General features: G+C 42.5%; 1 long non-coding RNA gene across 1 annotated transcript; it reads right to left on the minus strand.

Moving 5' to 3' along the window:
• Positions 1-145: 145 nt before the first annotated feature.
• On the minus strand, positions 146-13622 carry LOC140479821 (uncharacterized). Its single transcript, XR_011961128.1, has 5 exons — positions 13533-13622; positions 12865-13008; positions 7749-7782; positions 7446-7559; positions 146-2169 (listed from the first exon to the last, which is right to left on the minus strand). It is a non-coding gene; the product is annotated as an uncharacterized lncRNA (long non-coding RNA).
• Between the last annotated feature and the right edge of the window lie 3884 nt (positions 13623-17506).

Genomic DNA, 17506 nt, shown 5'->3' on the forward strand with positions numbered 1-17506 from the left:
AATGCCCGTTTAAATGCCCATAAAGAGGGAGAGTCCACCACTGCTACTGGCAGGGCATTCCATGAACTCACGACTCGCTGAGTAAAGAATCTACCCCTAACATCTGTCCTATACCTACCACCCCTTAATTTAAAGCTATGGCCCCTCGTAATAGCTGACTTCATACATGAAAAAAGGTTCTCATGGTCAACCCTATCTAAACCCCTAATCATCTTGTACACCTCTATCAAGTCACCCCTAAACCTTCTTTTCTCCAATGAAAACAGCCCCAAGTGCCTCAGCCTTTCCTCATACGATCTTCCTACCATACCAGGCAACATCCTCGTAAACCTCCTCTGCACCCGTTCCAGTGCCTCCACATCCTTCCTATAGTATGGCGACCAAAACAGCACACAATACTCCAGATGCAGCCGCACCAGTGTCTTATACAATTGCAACAGGACCTCAGGACTCCGGAACTCAAGTCCTCTACCAATAAAAGCCAGTACACCATATGCCTTCTTCACCGCACTATTAACCTGGGTGGCAACTTTCAGAGATCTGTGTACATGGACACCAAGATTCCTCTGCTCATCCACACTACCAAGTATCCGACCATTAGCCCAGTACCCCATCTTTTTGTTACTCATACCAAAGTGAATCACCTCACACTTAGCCACATTGAACTCCATTTGCCTCCTTTCTGCCCAGCTCTGCAGCTTATCTATATCCCGCTGTAACCTGCCACATCCTTCCTCACTGTCAACAACTCCACTGACTTTCGTATCATCCGCAAACTTGCTCACCCAACCTTCTAGCCCCTCCTCCTGGTCATTTATAAAATGACAAACTGCAATGGTCCCAAAACAGATCTGTGCAGAACACTGCTAGTAACTGCACTCCAAGATGAACCTTTACCATCAACTACTACCCTCTGTCTTCTTCCAGCCAGCCAATTCCTAATCCAAACCTCCAACTCACCCTCAATGCCATACCTCCGTATTTTTTGCAGTAGCCTATCATGGGGAACCTTATCAAACGCCTTACTAAAATCCATATACACCACATCTACCGCTTTACCCTCGTCCACCTCCTTAGTCACCTTCTCAAAGAATTCAAAAAGGTTTGTGAGGCACGATCTGCGCTTCACAAAACCACGCTGACTATCCTTGATCACATTATTCCTATCCAGATGTTCATAAATCCTATCCCTTACAATTCTCTCTAAGACTTTGCCCACAACAGAAGTGAGGCTCACCGGCCTATAGTTACTAGGGTTATCCCTACTCCCCTTCTTGAACAAGGGAACCACATTTGCTACCCTCCAGTCTTCTGGCACTATTCCTGTAGACAACGAGGACATAAAAATCAAGGCCAATGGCTCTGCAATCTCCTCCCTTGCTTCCCAGAGAATCCTAGGATAAATGCCATCGGACCCAGGGGACTTATCTATTTTCACCCTTTCCAGAATTTCCAACACCTCTTCCCTACATACCTCAAAGCCGTCCATTCTAATTAATGGTGACTCAGTATTCACGTTGGCAATAATGTCCCGTTCCTGAGTGAATACTGACAAAAAGTATTCATTCAGTGTCTCCCCAATCTCTTCAGCCTCTACACGCAACGTCTCACTACTATCCTTGACTGGACCTATTCCTACCCTAGTCATTCTTTTATTCCTGCAAACCTATCTCTGTCATCTCCCCTAAAATGAAAATAATATGCACTATTCACTGGAATATGAATTTTCTGCACCTCTGTTCCTTTAAAATTAATCATTCATTAATAGGAGTTAACTGCATTTGCCGAAGTCTTATGACTTGATACAAATAATGCACAAACTGTAAATTTGGCTGTTTTGCAAAAAAAATTTAGTGAGCAAAGTTTGCAGCATTATGTTCACCAGACAGCTGGATTTGTTTTCCATTTACAGTGTGACATTCTGTCTGTAATATGTAAATTCATCTGCAGTGTCAGAAAACTTGAGTGGGTCCAGAGTAAGTGACAAGGAAAACTAAAATCAGCCTGGGCTCCTGCCCTTTATCAATGCGACTCAATGCTCTTCCTGTACTTGTTCAAGATTCTTCCCCCAGACAAACCATACAGTATACTTATCCATAAATGAAGTGCAGCCACGAGGATGAAGTGCCAGAATGCTGATGATGCCTGAGGGAAGACCTCCAGGAATGTCTGAAAATCAAAGACAATAAGTATTGTGTTCAGGTTCAATGCCTCCCACAGTTAAATAGCATATCAAAGGTCACAGAGAGGGGTTATAAACTAAGTTACAGCACACGAGCATGTTATTGCTAGTCACAAAGTGCATGTAGAAATACAGCAAAAAGAGGCAAAGTCTTTGTATTTGGTGAGTAGAGGAGGGGAAGGAAAAAGCAATGAAATTCTAATAGAAAGTAAAAATCAGCACTCGACAGCACCAATATTTACATGCAGTAGGTTTTCCACTCCACTGAATTCTTGTTCTCAGTGCACTGTAGGGAAATCGAGACAGAAGTTGAAGGAATTCCCATATTCACAGAAAACTGGGAGAGACTTAGACCTCCTCGTGCTCTTGCAGAAGGATATTGCAACACAGATGTAAAGAGCAAAAAGCAAATTGACTATGCACCATTGGCAGTGTGTTCCACACACCCACCACTTTCTGTGTAATGCACCTACCTCCGTCATCTCCCCTAAACCTTCCTCCTATCACCTTAAAATTATGCCCCCTCATGACAGACATTTCCACTGTGGTAAAAAGTCTCTGGCTATCCACTCTATCTATGCCTCCCATCATCTTGTACAACTCTATCAAGTCACCTCTCATCCTTCTTCACTCCAATGAGAAAAGCCCCAGCTCCCTCAACCTTTCTTCATAAGACATGTCCTCCAGTCCAGGCAGCATCCTGGTAAATCTCCTCTGCACCCTCTGTAAAGCTTCCAGTTTCCTATAATGCAGCGACCAGAAGTGAACATAATATTCCAAGTGTGGTCTAACCAGGCTGTATAAAGCTGCAGCATAACCTGCAAATGAAAGCCAACACACCATATATCTTCTTAGCAACCCTATAAACTTGGGTGGCAACTTTGAGAGAGCTATGGACATGGACCCCAAGCTCCCTCTGTTCCTCCACCCTGCCAAGAATCCTCCCTTTAACCCTGTATTTTGCATTCAAATTCGACCTTCCAAACTGAATCACTTCACACTTTTCCAGGTTGAACTCCTGCCAGTTATCAGCCCAGTTCTGCATCTATTGCAACCTACACTTTTCACAACTCCACCAAACTTTGTGTCATTGGCAAACTTACTAATCCATCCTTTCACTTCCTCATCCAAGTCTTATATATAAAAACAAATCACAAACAGCAGAGGGCCCAGAACCAATCCTTGCAGAACACCACTGGTCACCAAGCTCCATGCTGAATACTTTCCATCGACCACCAACCTCTGTCTTCCATGGGCCAGCCAAATCTCTCTGCAGACAATCCCATGCCTCCTTACTTTCTGAATGAGCCGACTATGGGGAACCTTAGCAAACGCCTTGCTACATTCCATGTACACCACATCCACTGCTCTATCTTCATCAAGCTTACTGTCACATCCTCAAAAAGAATTCAGTAAGGTTTGTGAGGCATGACCTTCCCCTCACAAAGCCATGCTGACTATCTCTAATCAAACTTTGGTTTCCCAAGTATCATATATCCCGTCTTTCAGAATTCTTTCCAATACTTGGCTCACCACTGACATAAAACTAACTGGTCTGTAATTCCCAGGATTATCCCTATTACCTTTCTGGAACAAGGGATTAACTTTTGCCACCGTCCAATCATCTGACACTAATCCAGTGGACAGTGAGGAAACAAAGGTCATTGCCAAAGGTGCAGCAATCTCTTCCCTCACTTCCTATAGTGATCCAGGGTATATCCCGTTTTGGTCCAGGAGATTTATCCATTCTTAGGTTTTTCAAATTTTTCAGCACATCCTCCTTAACATCAATCTGTTCTAGCATATCAGTCTGTTTCACCCTGTCCTAAGAAATGTCAAGGACTCTCTCAGTCGTGAATTCTGAAGCAAAGTATTCACTAAGTACCTCCATTACCTCCCCTGACTCCAGGCACAAGATCCTTCCACCATATCTGAGGGCCTTACTCTCACATAAATGTAGAATGCCTTAGAGTTTTCCTTAATCCTACCTGCTGAAGCTTTTTCATGCGCCCCTACTAGGTCTCCTAAGTCCATTCTTCAGTTCCTTCCTGGATACCTAGGGTCCGGTCTGATCCTTGCCTCCTCAATCTTAAGCAAGTTTCCTTCTTTCTCTTGACTAGGTGTTCCACATCCCTTGTCACCCAATGTTCTTTCAACCTACCATCCCTTCCTTGCCTCGGTGGGACAAACCTGTCCAGCACGATCACCAAGTGCTTCCTAAACCACCTTCATATTTCTGTCGTGCATTTCCCTGAGAACATCTGTTCCCTCTTTAGGTGCCCCAGATCTTGCCCAATAGCATTGCAATTCCCCCTTTCTCAACTAAATACCTGCCCATACCATCTGCCCCGTCCCTCTCCACGAGTATAGTGAAGGTCAGGGAGTTGTGATCACTATCACAGAAATGCTGTCCCACCGATAGATCTGTCCCCATAATGTCAAACTTTCACCTCAGCCCTAAAATTCAGTTCTTCTGTCCATGTTTTGATTAATGTTTGGCACTGTGAAGAAGTGTCACAACAGTACTGATGACTAAACCTGCCCAATATACTGTTAACAATATTTGGCTAACATCAAGACATGAGGATTGGCATAGCAAGGAGTAAACAGCGAGATTGAGCCTGCCCTACTTTTTATGGGCAAGAAATACCTGAGCAATTTTCCACTTTGTCATCAAAAGGATGTCAATGTTGTAGTCAGACGACAGGAGCACAGCTAATTCTACTATACAATTTTTCAGTGCTACAGCATGGATCTTGTTAGCAATCATAGCCTTTGACATATCCTGCACTCTCTGCTTCACTTGAACCATGCTGGCATCAGCATCCTGACAAATCCAATAGCTAGGACTGTTCAGAGCACTTTACAACTGAAAAAAAAAACACCGATGATTTCTCATGAGGGGATGCATATGAAGCAAAATGAATATGGCAGCATTGCAAGGCAACTATTGCGATTATAACAACCATCGTGGGATAGGAAGGGACAGAGTGCACAACACAAAAAGTAGCAAATAGGGCAAATGAGGAAAAAAAATGAAAAAGATGCAAAATTAATAGGTCTGCACTTAAGTGTATTTAGCAGTCAGAACAAAACAAATGAATTAATGGGACAAATAGAGGTTAATAGGCATTATCTTATAGCCATCATAAAAACAAAGCTACTAGGAGATACAAGTTGGAAACTAAGCATTCACATAATTGGGTGATTGGGTGACTGGGTAGCTTTGTTAACTCAAGATAGAAAAGAAAGATATCAACAAGGAGAAGAAGATAGGGACGGCATGGTGGCTCAGTGGTTAGCACTGCTGACTCACAGCGCCAGGAACCCAGGTTCGATTCCTGCCTCAGTGTGGAGTTTGTACATTCTCCCAGTGTCCGCGTGGGTTTCTTCCGGGTGCTCCGGTTTCCTCCCACAATCACAAAGATGTGCAGGTCAGGTGAAATGGCTATGCTACATTGTCAATAGTGTTATGTGTATTAGTCAGGGGTAAATATAGGATAGTGAATGAGTCTGGGGGGTTACTCTTTGGAGGGTCGGTGTGGACTTGTTGGGCTGAAGGGTCTATTTCCATACTATTAGGAATCTAACCTAAGATATTGGTGGGATTTTAGTCTACAGGGCTCCCACAGCAGCTATAGGATGGAGTATATATTTGGAGATAATAAGTGAATGTAACATAGGCTTTACATTAATCAATTCATGTACATTGGGAAAACCAAATTGGTAGAGTAGCCAAGAAGAATTCGCAGAATTTATTCAGAATGTTCTTCACAAAACGTAGTCCAAAGTCTACAAGACAGAAAAACGCCCTTCAACCTGTCAAGTTAGCATTGGTAACACAAACAGGTAGTGACCTATTCTAATCCCATTTACCATCACTTGGCCCAAAGCCTCATATTCCTAACATCGCAAGTGCAAGTTGAAATACTTCTTACATGTTATGAGGGTTTCTGTTTGTACCAGCCTTACAGTAGAGGTCCAGATTGCCACGACTCAGGGTGATAAAGAATTTCCTCATATTTCATTTGACCCTCCTGCTCCTTAAGTCTGTAAGCCCGGTCATTGATCCCTCTACCATGGGACAGACAGACGGATGGACACCTGGACACCTTTGTGGAACAACAATGCAAAGCTCCCCATTCCTTTCCACTACTTAACATTTGTCCATGGCAGCATGACCACAGATGTCAACATTGTAAAACACTTCCAATAGAAAGTTTGATTAGACCCAAGAGGTTGGCATGCCAACTTAATGCAGGCAGAAGATAGCCTGTATAACTCATCACAGACTGACTGCAGGAGAAATTTGGTGGTCCCAAGGCCGAGCCAAGAGCTGTCACCTGCCAATTTTACAGGCCCCTTAAAGGAATGAGCCTACTTCAGATACCAGCAATGAGGCCATATTGGGAGGGATTGGTTGAAAAGAGGTTGGGTGACTGCAAGTGAGGGAGGGCTGGGATTGGAAAGAGGGATGCTAAGCTTTGGGGTGCAAGAAGGGGGCTGGGAAAAGCGTGTGGGGGATGGAATTTGTGTCTGTGTGGCGGCTGTGGGGGGGGGTGGGGGGGGGGGAGGAGGTGGTGGTGGGCAGGGAAACAGAGACTAATGACAGTGTGTCTGCAAGGTGGGAAGGTGAGAGTGTAAAAAAGAGGGCCCTTAGTGAATCTTCTGTCACGAGTGTCAAGGGCTTAGCTAAATCCAAACAAACAAACAAATAATATGACTTTTACAAAGTGCACTCAAACATATTTTACGCTCAGCTAAAGTAAGCAAAAAACTTTAATAATTAGATACTGTACATTAAAATGCTGTTTTAGTGCTGGTTTGTTCTTGCTGACATCGGTGTCATGTATTTGTTTTTCAGGTGTTCAAAAAAACAGTCACTTTCAAGAATAGTCCAGAAGCCTATGTAAAACGGAGGCTTCAATTCCTTGCTCAGATTGATGTGCAAGAACCCATGGCACTATTTCATGAGAGAGCAAGGTAACTCTCCCAAGTACCCCAGGAAGTATTTAACTCTTAATCAACATTAGAGTAAGAGATGATCTGTCTTTATCACATTGTTGAGCAAACATTATAACAGTGGCTACACTTCGAAAGCACGGTGCATTATAAATACAAGTCTTTGCTTTTTTAAAATTGAATTGAGAAGTTGTTATATTCTCATCAGCCCTAGTTTTTGATCTTCAAACAAATTCTTTCCATATCTATCCTGTCCAAGCCATTTATAAATTTAAAAGTTGTAACATTAAGGATTACTTACCATTGAAAGAAAACCAAAAGTTCATGAATATAAATATTCATGCTTTTATTTTTAAGGCCTTCATTTTATACCAGAGCAAAGAATGCAGCTCCATAAAGCAGGAAACCTCCAAAGCTGAAAAGAATGAATCACAAGCAAAGGCAAATGTGAAATTAAATTTTGCTAAACCTAAATTAGAATTTCATATATTAGAATCTACCTTTTCAACTTTTGTACTTTGACAGTACACAGTATTAAATCTGAATAAACACACAAAGTTTTCCATCGGAGAGTAAATTTGTAGTTGAAGAACTAGTCACATACCTCAACATGAAAGAATGTGTGCGCATCAGGCAATCTTAGGAAAAAGACAAAAAAAATCTCATTTTAAAATTCCTTCATACAATGTAGATATCACTGGCAAGGGTAACATTTATTGCACATCCCTAGTTGCCCTAGAATAGGTGGCAGTGAGCCACCTGCTTACACCCTGTAGTTCAAGTGTATAGGTACACCCAAAATGCTGTTAGGAAAGGAGTCACTGCAAACTATCATGGCAGTCAGCTTTAGATTGGCTTGACAAAAACAGGAGTTGCTGGAAAAACGTAGCAGATCAGGCAGCATCTGTAGGGAGAAGTACAAAGTTAACATTACAGATAGGCACAGTAACAAAATTCTAACCCTGTTTCTCCACCAACAGATGCTACCTGGCCTTCCACCATTTGCTGTTTTTATTTCCGATTTCCATTATCCTCAGTGCTTTGCTTTTGTCTGACAAACAAGATGTCAAATTTAAGTACCCAGAGGCAGAAAATGCCTATTTTCATACTTGGGCTTCAGAGAAAATCAAATATCAGATAAATACAGTCAATATTTAAATCATAAAAGTAAACACCTACAGGGCTTAATATAGAACAAACAGCCAAGTATGTCAAAAAAACACAATGGAGATTTCAACAATTTAAAAGTCAGTACAGTCAATATACAAATGGGAACATTTTTGGTGGATCATCAGTCATCGACTTTTGCTTTCTCACCTTTCAATTTCTCAGTTGAAGATGCAGATCATGCAGGATCACAGTTCCATTAGTGTTAGGTGTCCTCCAGCACACTGACCAAGTAAACACAGCCTGAGCAGCAAGCACCAATCAGCTACATAACCACAGAGACATCTTGACTGAGCTAAATATCCAATTGTAACACTGAACAATGGTCAGTCATACAGTTCCTAGTTAGCCTGTCTACCATCCACAAGGGAAAACAGTATGACAGTTTTCTCCACACTTGCCTTGGTGCTGAAGCACGATTGGTGTTAAAAAAGCTCAACATCATTCACGACGAAGCAGCCTGCTTGATCAGCACCCCTCCACCACCTTCAACATTCACTCCCTTCACCAATGACACACAGTGGTAACCATGTTTACTATATACAGGATGCCAAGGCATAAAATCATCCAGGCTTCTTCAAAAGCACCTTCCAGTTCACCATCTCTATCACCTAAGATGAGGGCAGTAGACGCCTAGCACGGGAAGACTCATCTTCGACACATACCAGCTGGACATGGAGCTATACCACCATCTGTTCACTACTGTTGGGTCAAAAATCGCAGAACTCCATTCCTAACCACACTGAGGGTACTCCTCCATCCCATGTGGCAGTTCAAGAAGGTGACTTACCATTAGCAAGCTAGCCAGCAATACCCACATCCCATGAATGTATAAAAACAAACAGTCAGGAAACCAGTAGTTTACTGGTTTCATGACTTATCTTTTTTCAACTTAAGTGTCATGGCTCTACACCAGGGTTTCTCACTTTTATGTACAAAGAAAAATCAAAACCTGGCCTTTTATTCTGTAACAAACATGGAGAATACTGGAGAACGCGACAGGCCCTAGCAGCATCTATGAAGAGAGAAACAGTTAATGCTTAGAGTCAAGTCTGAATCTTCTTTAGAACTCCCATTCAGCGCACATTCTCTATCCTCTGTAAACAACAACTCAGATAAAACACTGTTCCCCATTTCCACAAATTCCCACTTGCTCCTGACCATGATTAACTATGATGATGTTTGGTTCTGAAACTCAAACATGAGAATGTTAAAATGTTAACATCCATCCACAGCCTTGCCTTTCGCTATCACTGTAACCCTTCCAGAACGACCTTTCTGATTAAGCCTCTTTTAAAGCGTCTTGGGATATTTATCGCACTACCACAGAAAACATGAGTTCTCAATTAGAATTCAACATATAAGTGAATGAATAATTATTGTAGATTTGGTACATTCTTTTTAATTATTACTGGAGACATAACTAGACTGTCCACAATCTTTATGTCATATTTAACCCTGAGATGAGCTTCTACTCAATTACCAAAATTTCTGTAAAACTGCTCAAATTCATCACAGAGTCCCATTCACACATCATACATGTTTGCTGACTCAGTGGATTCTAGTCTGGTCACGTTCAAGTTTGAAGTTCTCATCTTTGATTCAAGATTCTCCATGGTTTTCCAACTTCCCCTCCCTGTGCACATGCCCTTCTGAGACCTCAGTACTCCCCCAATTCTGACCAATTATAATCTTTACAGTACTGGCAGCCTTCGTTTCAGTTGCCCTAAACATTGGAATTCTCTCCCAAATCTTTGCTGCTCTTAGAGAGTCATAGAGGTGTACAGCAATGGAAACAGACCCTTTGGTCCAACCTGTCCATGCTAACCAGATATCCCAACCCAATCTAGTCCCACCTGCCAGCACTCAGCCCATATCTCTCCAAACCCTTCCTATTCATATACCAATCCAAATGCCTCTTAAGTGTTGCAATTGTACGAGCCTCCACCACTTCCTCTGACAGCTCATTCCATACACACATTGCCCTCTGCATGAAAAAGTTGCCCCTTAGGCCTCTTTTATATCTTTCCCCTCTCACCCTAAACCTATGCCCTCTAGTTCTGGACTCCCCGACCCCAGGAAAAACAACTTTGCCTATTTACCCTATCTATCTCTCTCATAATTTTGTAAACCTCTATAAGGTCACCCCTCAGCCTCCAACGCTCCAGGGAAAACAGCCCCAGCCTGTTCAGCCTCTCCCTATAGCTCAAATCCTCCAACCCTGGCAACATCCTTGTAAATCTATTCTGAACCCTTTCAAATTTCACATCTTTCCGATAGGAAGGAGACCAGAATTGCAAGCAATATTTCAACAACAGCCTAACCAATGTCCTGTACAGCCCCAACATGACCTCCCAACTCCTGGAATCAATACTCTGACCAGTAAAGGAAAGCATACCAAACGCTGCCTTCACTATCCTATCTACCTGCGACTCCACTTTCAAGGAGCTATGAACTTGCACTCCAAGGTCTCTTTGTTCAGCAACACCCCCTAGGACCTTACCATTAAGTGTATAAGTCCTGCTAAGATTTGCTTTCCCAAAATGCAGCACCTCACATTTATCTGAATTAAACTCCATCTGCCACTTCTCAGCCCATCTGGTCCTGATCCTGTTGTAATCTGAGGTAACCCTCTTTGCTAATCACTACACCTCCAACTTTGGTGTCATCTGCAAACATCCTAACTGTACCTCTTATGCTCACATCCAAATCATTTATGTAAATGACAAAAAGTAGAGGGCCCAGCACCGATCCTTGTGGCACTCCACTGGTCACAGGCCTCCAGTCTGAAAAACAACCCTCCGTCTTCTACCTTTGAGCCAGTTCTGTATCCAAATGGCTAGTTCTCCCTGTATTCCATGAGATCTAACCTTGCTAATCAGTCTCCCATGGGGAACCTTGTCAAACGCCTTACTGAAGTCCATATAGATCACATCTACTGCTCTGCCCTCATCAATCCTCTCTGTTACTTCTTCAAAAAACTCAATCAAGTTTGTGAGACATGATTTCCCACACACAAAGCCATGTTGACCATCTGTAATCAGTCCTTGCCTTTCCAAATACATGTACACCCTGTGCCTCAGGATTCCCTCCAACAACTTTCCCACCTCGACTTCAGGCTCACCGGTCTATAGTTCCCTGGCTTGTCCTTACCACCCTTCTTAAACAGTGGCACCACGTTGTCCAACCTCCAGTCTTCCGGCACCCCACCTGTAACTATCGATAATACAAATATCACAACAAGAGGCCCAGCAATCACTTCTCTAGCTTCCCACAGAGTTCTCGGGTGCACCTGATCCGGTCATGGGGATTTATCCACCTTTACCTATTTCAAGACATCCAGCACTTCCTCCTCTGTAATCTGGACAATTGGCAAGATGTAACCATCTATTTCCCTACTGTCTATATCTTTCATATCCTTTTCCACAGTAAATACTAGTTGCTTCATAGATAACAGAATCCCTACAGTGTGGAAACAGGCCATCTGGTCCAACAAGTCCAAACCAATCTTCCAAAGAGTAACCCACCCAGACCCATTCTGCACTTTGGGCGGCACGGTGGCACAGTGTTTAGCAATGCTGCCTCACAGCGCCAGAGACCTGGGTTCAATTCCCGCCTCAGACGACTCACTGTGTGGAGTTTCCATATTCCCCCAGTGTCTGCGTGGGTTTCCTCCGGTTTCCTCCCAAACTTCAAAAATGTGCAGGTTAGGTCTGTAGTGTTAGGTTAAGGGGTAAATGTAGGGGAATGGGTCTGGGTGGGTTGCGCTTCGGCGGGTCGGTGTGCACTTGTTCAGCCGAAGGCCCTGTTTCCATAGTGTAAGTAATCCAATCTAAATCTAAAAAAAAATTCTCCTATCTTATTACTCTACATTTCCCCTAACCAATGCACTTACACATCCCTGAACACAATTGGTAATTTAGCATGGCTAATTCACCTAACCTGCACATTTTAGGATTGTGAAGGAAACCGGAGCACCTGGAGGATAACCCAAGCAGATGTGGGGAGAATGTGCAAACTCCACACAAACACAGTCACCCGAGGCTGGAATCGGCTGGGTCCCTGCCGCTGTGAGGCAGCAGTGCAAACCACTGAGGCACCATGCCAGCCATAGCTCTTTGATCAAGCTTTTGGTGACTTGTCCTAATACTTCCTGGTGTGACTGGTCATTAAACTTTGCTTGACAATGTTGCTGTCAACTGCTTGGGGTGCTTGTATCTCAAAGGGTTTGATATAAATTTAACTTGTTTAAAAATTGAATGCATTGCAAATTAAGACCTATTTGGGAACATATAACATTAAAGCACTTTACTCTAAAAATTCCAAGTAACTTTCAAAGGATAAAATGTTGAGACAATGTAAACAACTCCATGTCCGGCCACATATGTTTTCTACATCTGCCATGGTTCCTCTCAGTTTACGAACAATCAGAATCTGAAAGCCACAAATAAAATCCAAACGATTTGAAACAAATTCACTTATTTCGTCAACAGATTCATTTGAACTACATCTCAAAATTTATTCGATTAAGTAGTAAGTTAGCTTCACATTACCTTTCAAGAAGGAGGAGGTACTGCTCCTTCGCAGGGAATGATCATTTAGAATCAGAGACTCGATGCTCCACCTTCTCTCTCCATGCTCGACCCTGGCTGATTGTAAACAACTTAGATCTGGGCGCTGTTTCCCATCTTTCGAACCTGCAGAAATCTCCAAAACATTAAAAACACAAAACCGAAAACATTTTTTTTTAAAAAACAAATCCGTCCCTAATACAAACTTACATCATATAAACAAAATCTAAGCGACACAATGTTAGCAAAATAGATTCGAAGTGCAAATTTTAAAAAAACACGTGAAACCCAAATAAATTGGCTCCGAGACACTGGAAGATTCCACCAGCTTCTAGAAATTGGAATCTTATGCTGACTGCCAGATTTATCCTAATTCGTTATTTTAGCAATGATTCTTCTCACACCAGCAGTTTGCGTGAAGTATAATTTACTGCATGGTACATGCACTGTCAAGAGATTCAACACAAATCTGTCAAACTTCTCCCCCGAATCAGTGCACGCACAGCTAGCAGTGCCTTGCCCAGTACTGAGTCTAGACACAATGAGCCCCCGGGAGCCCCCAGCTCAGAGGCGCTCTCAGTCCCAGTCTGACAGACAGCGCTGGTCCTGCTGCCGCTGGCGGCACGATCGCTCGCTTTCCTCCCCCTCACATTATCTGTCTGCCTGTCTGTCTTTCCTCTTTCTCTTCACTCTCCTCTCTTTGTTTACATGCATATTATTTTATGACGCAGCAAACACACTCTCCCAATGTGACTGCCGCCATTTTTGTGTTTATATTAAATCTCTCAGCCATGTGATATATAAAAAACTTCCGGGTCCCTCTCCAACTCCCCAGAGTGTTTGGGGAAAAAAAACAACGCAAGACATATTTAAAGTCAGCCTCCTTCTCGTTTATTTTTGCTATTGCTTGGAATATATAACTTGCTTTGCTCCTAATTGCTAAACATTTACCAATAAACTCATTATAGTGCTCAGATATAACTGGTACAGGCGGGCATCGATAATATATGCCGGTGTATGTTATTCTATTAGAATTTTCTCCAAAAGGACCAGCCTTGGACCCTGCTTGTTCGACATCAGAGGCAAAAAAACAACCCCATATCCCACTGTGAGCACTTGGTTTTTGGCTTCCTCGATGGAGGGGTTGCATAGATAGGTATTTCCCGGTTTGCTGAGTCATACCAACCCCAGAGAGAAGCCCAAGGAGCCACAGATGAATCACTCCGAAACAGAAGAAGAAAATGCAAAACTCACAAGCTTTAAAGATGTCCCGTTATTACAGACTTTTGTTTGTGTCTCTCGCCCTCAGACGTTGACGCCTTTGTAACTATATCACACGACAGCATTCACAGTGGGAGAATGTGCTTATGGTTATTTATGAAATATGGAGCTGACAACCTCCCCGTGAGTCCGCCACTTGGACAAATCTTAGAGGTTGAACAGGGACCTTACCAACTGTACCTTGTAATGATTAAATAGCTGCAAACAAGACAAGAGGAAGGGAGGAGAAGGGTGCATCCAATAATATGATTTATTTTGGATTTTGTCATAATACATTGGCAGAAAGGAGACAAACAATCTCAATCTGTGAACAAGCGAAATAATATCATTCGGCCAAAACAAAGAAATATGATTTTTAAAGTACTTTGGAGAATTTTTTTCCTTCTTTTATTTTTACCATTTGCTTCCATTGACATGCTGTTTGTTACGTTTGAGTACAGAATGGCACAACAGAGGAATAAGGCCTTCAGCCCATCACATTCGTGCTGTCTTTTTGGCATGACTTCCAATTAATCACATTGCCCTGCTGTCTTCCCACAGCCCTCTACATTTTAATACAATACATTTCATCATGACTGGCATTGCAAAGATTATTTTGCACTTCAAACTGGCTGCTCATTCCAACCTATCCCTTATATTTAAATAATATTTGATGGGGTTCCAAAACCGTACACTGTTTGAAACAGCTTGCTGAGCAGTCAAGCCTGATAGAATACTTGTATTGGCAAAATCAAACGTTTTTTGGATAACAGTCAGCAAGAATAACTTTGTTGTCGGATTAATGACTCCTCCCAAAATATAGTATTCTCCTTATAATAGACTGATGTGTCAGCCTAGTTTATATCTTGAAGTTAATTTTTCCAGCTCAGAAATTATAGTATGAGCACCAAACCAAACTGACAATTATCATTTGAGGGACAGCTCAACACAATGTGTAGTGTGGGTTTCATGCAAGTAGACAATGTTTGACATCCACAACACATGCATGACCTCATAGCTTTTCACTAGTTCCCTGTCTTGGTATTGTTGATGATCTTTCCTAATTTTGGCACAGCCAGCATTGGCTTTAATTGCTCTTTAATTTTGAAAACATTCTCAATACAAATGGGAAGGACTGGGGAGAATTTTGATTTGAAAAGTACAGTGAAAAGTTTTGTGTGCAGTACAGCAGATCATAACATAGAAAGACACAAAGATCGGAGGGTAATTGAACAGAGCAAGTAATACAGGTTAAGGCTACAAAGAAGGTGCACAAAAAGCAAGATCAATATTAGGTTCAAAAGTTAAGAGGTCCATTCAGAAATGTAATAGTTGCTGGGAAGGCGATGTTATTGAACCGGTCGGTGCATGTGTTTAAGTTATTGTATCATCTGCCTAACAGAAGAGGTTGGAAGAGATTATAACAGGGTGGAAGAGGTCTTTGATGATATTGGATGCCATTCCATGGCTACACAAGGGTAGGTGGAGTCAATGGATGGAAGGTTGGCTTGCATGATTGTCTGGGCTGTGTTTGCAACTTTTTGTAGTTTCGTATGGTCCTGGGCAGATCAGTTGCCATACCAAGCTGTGATGCATCCAGATAGAATGCTTTCTATGGTGCATTTGTAAAAGTTGGTGAGGATTCTTATGGACATGCCAAATTTCCTTCGCTTCCTGAGGAAGAGGTGTTGTTGTGCCTTCTTGAGCAACGCATGTATGTGCGCAGTCCAAGACAGATTGTTGGTGATCATCGACCTCAGCTCCATTGATGTCAAGAGGCTTGTGTCCTCCTTGCTTCCTGAAGTCAATGATCAGTTTTGCTGACATTGAGGGAGAGATTGTTATCTTTGCACCACATTACCAAGCATTCTCTTTCCTACATTTTATCTTATTATTGTTTGATATCAGACCTATAAGTGTGGGGTCATCAGCAAACTTATAGATGGAGTTTGGAGGAAATATGGCCACACAGTCATGAGTATACAGGGAGTACAACTGGGGAGGAGAGTGAGAGTACATTGGATAGGTGAGCAACAGCTAAAGGAGAAGCAGATGGAGGAAACAAAAGGGAAATATAAGAGAAGGACAGGAAGAAAGTAAGGAGAACAACAGTAACAGAAGCAGCAAATAAAGTCAAGGGGACGATGGCACAAAGGTAGTGAAAAATATGAAGGGAGCAAATAACATAAGAGTTGTAGAATTTTACATGAAGAAGGAGGCCCTTAGGACCATTGTCCAACCAGGTCTTGAAAGAGCTATTTAGCTGGACTCACTCTCCAACCCTATCTCTGTCACTCTCTCTTTAAAACCTCCCATGGAATCAGCCTCCACCACTCTTCCAAGCAGCGCATTCCAAATCCTAACAACTCTCTGAGCAAAGTTTCTCCTCATCTCACTCCTAGCTCTCTTGCTTACAACCTTGAAATTGTGTCACTAATTGCTGATGTCCCAGCTGATAGCAAAAGAATATCCTGCTTTAGCCTGTCAAAATTGTTTGAACACCTCAATAAGGTCACCTCAATCTTCTCTGCTGCAATGAGGACAAGGCCAATTTGTCTAATCTTTCCTTGTATTTAAAATCCCTCAGTCCCAGTATCATTCTCATAAATCACTTGTGTGCTCTCTGCAGGCTTTAACACCCTACCTTAAATAAGGTGCCCAGAACTAAACACAATATTTAAATCTGATCTGACCATAGGTGTTCAAAGTTTGGGAGAAGATTTGTAGCTTGGGTGCTCGTTGTTGTGGTTCTGTTCGCCGAGCTGGGAATTTGTCTTGCAAACGTTTCGTCCCCTGTCTAGGTGACATCCTCCTTGTTTTATACTCTATGCCTGTATTTATAAACCCAAGGATCCTATAGCGTTCTTCATTTGTACCCAGTCTGAGAAATGCTCATCTTTATCTGCCCTCTGTTTCCCAACCTTTAGCCATCTTCTAACACATGCTGCCAAGGATCCATCAATCCCAAACATTTCTAATTGCCTAACAACCTGACATATGGCACAACAGCACCATCTACGTTCTCAACTGGACCATTGGCACCATTTTCTAATTTGATAAGAACAGAGGTTGGCAAACGTGGTACCACTGTTTAAGAAGGGTGGTAAGGACAAGCCAGGGAACTATAGACCGGTGAGCCTGACCTCAGTGATGGGCAAGTTGTTGGAGGGAATCCTGAGGGACAGGATGTACATGTATTTGGAAAGGCAAGGACTGATTCAGGATAGTCAACAGGCTTTGTGCAAGGGAAATCATGTCTCACAAACTTGATTGAGTTTTTGGAAGAAGTAACAAAGAAGATTGATGAGGGCAGAGCAGTAGATGTGATCTATATGAACTTCAGTAAGGCGTTCGACAAGGTTCC

Source organism: Chiloscyllium punctatum, chromosome 7 (genome assembly GCF_047496795.1).
Source record: "Chiloscyllium punctatum isolate Juve2018m chromosome 7, sChiPun1.3, whole genome shotgun sequence".
In the NCBI taxonomy this organism is placed as follows: domain Eukaryota; kingdom Metazoa; phylum Chordata; class Chondrichthyes; order Orectolobiformes; family Hemiscylliidae; genus Chiloscyllium; species Chiloscyllium punctatum.